Source organism: Periplaneta americana, chromosome 16, assembly GCF_040183065.1.
Source record: "Periplaneta americana isolate PAMFEO1 chromosome 16, P.americana_PAMFEO1_priV1, whole genome shotgun sequence".
NCBI classification, from domain to species: Eukaryota; Metazoa; Arthropoda; class Insecta; order Blattodea; family Blattidae; genus Periplaneta; species Periplaneta americana.
In genome coordinates, this window is record NC_091132.1 from 22127370 (window position 1) to 22131256 (window position 3887).

Sequence of the window (3887 nt, forward strand, 5' to 3'; positions counted from 1 at the left end):
GTTGCTCTGTGACGTGAAGTATGGGGAAGAAGGGGAAGATACATCTGGTGATTATCAGCTGCTCTCATCAGGGACAGTGCCGAAACTATGCGAGCCCCATGCCATTCACATCAGTGAGGCCAAGTGCATTGAAGTGGAAAGAGGGATATTTAAAAATCTGCTTCTGAGATTAATACAATATTTTGAATTAATATTTCTCAAAACCACTGTCTGAATTAAATTTAAAAGAGAAGGACTGCGACCTGAAACATCTATTGCGCTTCCCTGCCCCAATGTCCTATCAGTCAAATAGTTTGATGTTCTTGATGAACTGAATTAAAACCAGTTATTTTCATAGGATTCAAACAGTTGTAACTCAACAGTAGATAATCGGACCCATGTTCATATGACATTTTATCTCAAAATGACCTTACTTGCTTACAAATGGCTTTTAAGGAACCCGTAGGTTCATTGCTGCCCTCACATAAGCCCGCCATCGGTCCCTATCCTGTGCAAGATTAATTTAGTCTCTATCATCATATCCCACCTCCCTCAAATACATTTTAATATTATCCTCCCATCTACGTCTCGGCCTCCCCAAAGGTCTTTTTCCCTCCGGTCTCCCAACTAACACTCTCTATGCATTTCTGGATTCGCCCATATGTGCTACATGCCCTGCCCATCTCAAACGTCTGGATTTAATGTTCCTAATTATCTCAGGTGAAGAAAACAATGTGTGCAGTTCTGCATTGTGTAACTGTCTCTATTCTCTTGTAACTTCATCCCTCTTAGCTCCAAATATTTTCCTAAGAACCTTATTCTCAAACACTCTTAATCTCTGTTCCTCTCTCAAAGTGAGAGTCCAAGTTTCACAACCATACAGAACAACCGGTAATATAACTGTTTTATAAATTCTAACTTTCAGATTTTTTGACGGAAGACTAGATGACAAAAGCTTCTCAACCGAATAATAACAGGCATTTCCCATATTTATTCTGCGTTTAATTTCTTCCCGAGTGTCATTTATATTTGTTACTGTTGCTCCAAGATATTTGAATTTTTAAACCTCTTCAAAGGATAAATCTCCAATTTTTATATTTCCATTGCGTACAATATTCTGGTCACGAGACATAATCATATACAGTACTTTGTCTTTTCGGGATTTACTTCCAAACCGATCGCTTTACTTGCTTCAAGTAAAATTTCCGTGTTTTCCCTAATCGTTTGTGGATTTTCTCCTAACATATTCACGTCATCAGCATAAACAAGAAGCTGATGTAACCCACTCAACTCCAAACCCTGTCTATTATCCTGAACTTTCCTAATGGCATATTCTAAAGCGAAGTTAAAAAGTAAAGGTGATAGTGCATCTCCCTGCTTTAGCCCGCAGTGAATTGGAAAAGTATCAGATAGAAACTGACCTATACGGACTCTGCTGTATGTTTCACTGAGACACATTTTAATTAATCGAACTAGTTTCTTGGGAATACCAAATTCAATAAGAATATCATATAATACTTCCCTCTTAACCGAGTCATATGCCTTTTTGAAATCTATGAATAACTGATGTACTGTACCCTTATACTCCCATTTTTTCTCCATTATCTGTCGAATACAAAAAATCTGATCAATAGTCGATCTATTACGCCTAAAACCGCACTGATGATCCCCAATCAGTTCATCTATGTATGGAGTTAATCTTCTCAAAAGAATATTGGACAAAATTTTGTACAACATCAACAGAAGTGATATTCCTCGAAAATTACCATAGTTAGTCTTGTCCCCCTTCTTAAAAATGGGTACAATTATGGACTCCTTCCATTGTTCTGGTACAATTTCCTTTTCCCAAATAGAAAGTACAAGTTTATAAATTTCGCGAGATAATGTGCTTCCACCCTCTTGTATTAATTCTGCTGGAATTTGATCGATACCTGGAGACTTGTTCTTTTTCAGATTTTCTATCGCAATTTCGACTTCTGAAAGTGTGGGTTCGGGTATAAATGGGTACAATAGAACTGATTTGTAAAGCTTGTGTCATTGTCGTGAATCACCCTGTGTAATGAAAATATCTCTCATCCCATAATTAAAAACACTTTTTAATATTGTTTAGTCGTTTAATACAAATCTGAATAAAACAATAAAACTTCATAGGCCAGATGGTCCACACTGTCAGCAAACTATTAAAGTCTAAAATCACATTCAGATTTTCGAATATTGCATGTAGTGAAAATATCTTTTATCCCATAATTAAAAACATATTACAATACTATGTCTAACATGATTATCTGATGTATAAAAGCTGTAAGTACTACACACTTCAACCTGTCATAACAATAAAGATAATACATATCTAGATGAAGTAAAAATTTCAAGTAACATAGTTAATTCTGATTCTATAAAACTGACATTTTTAATCGGATCAACACAGATGAATATTTGATATGTTACCTCAGGGTACTGATGTTCTAGATAATTGTACTAATTATATGTACTATTGTATTGAAAATGTTATGTTCGTTGTGAGAATGTAATGTGGCCTCAAGTTCGAGGTCTATACAGCTTTAGATTTATCCAACACAGTACCATACTAAAATACAGTGTTATACAGTAGAGTCTCACAAACTCGACCTAATATGGACTGAGGGGGTGTCGAGTTACGAAAATGTCAAATTTTACAGACTCGTAGAAGAGTTATATAATAGTACATTATGCAACGAGCCTATGATGGTAGTAATTAAGATGCGAGTATGTTTATGAAACGAGAGCAAGAGAATTTCATAATTTTCATACGAGCGTCTTATAGGCAAGTTTCATACGACTTTTTATGCTCGACCATATTTCTAACTTGAAATTATTCATAAGTATTCATGTTATTCTTATCTGACTGGGGAGCGGAACTGACCTTGTACAATCTCGTAAATTGTGAGATGTGCGCAGACGCGAAAGTATTGATTTTTTCCTAGAAACAAATGTCATTGACCTTGATATAATCTAGAGAGTAAAATAAACATTAATCTTGACATAACCTTGAAATTGATTTAGACATTGAAAAACGAGATGTCAAATTGAAATTATTTTAATATTATTTACAATTAACGCTAATTATTATAGTAAAAGAACATAACCTTCTGTGACAGTATTGGATTTCCAGCCTCCGTGACGTTTCGCTAGTTGTCTTTCGATTGCATATCCGAGAATAATCGATACTTGCGCTTTCATATTGCTACAATGGTGTTTTCTGATTGGTGGAACACCTGAACTTTAATGAATAGGTGTACTTTAATGAGGTCCATTAAAGGGCTGCTACCAGGTGTATAATTACTACATTTCAGCATGGTCGAGCATAAAATATATTTCAGAATACAATATATTAAAAAAATGCAAGTTTTTAACATATAAATGCCGAGAGAAAACATAAAATGTAATCTAAAACAACTTAATTTTAAAAAGAATTTTGAAGCTTACGTATACATGAAATTTAGTCTTTACTGGAGAAAAATCTTGTGATGGTGGTTTGTCTCTCACATTCATTCCTTCTTCTGGCTGCTTTAGCACAAAAATGTTGGAGGAATAGAAAGTCCATTGCAGATGCATTTTGCTCCTCGAAATTACGCAACATTCCTTCAGCAGCCTTTAATCCTTCACTGTGTGTCATCTTTTTATTTCCATTATCTTTCACCTCCTCATCATCTTTCTCTTCCCTCTCTCTCACCATTGCATCTATTTCACTGTCGCCTAGTAATTCGTCATTTCATCCCATCCCATCCATTCTCCAACATCACCATCAGTAGCTTTTTCGCAGCCTGGAATCTTTTCTAAGACTATTCCAATTTTATTTACACTTCACTATTTATCCAGCCTCTTTAATGCATCCAGTTTCATTTCAATAGTCACATTGTTTTGTTTCC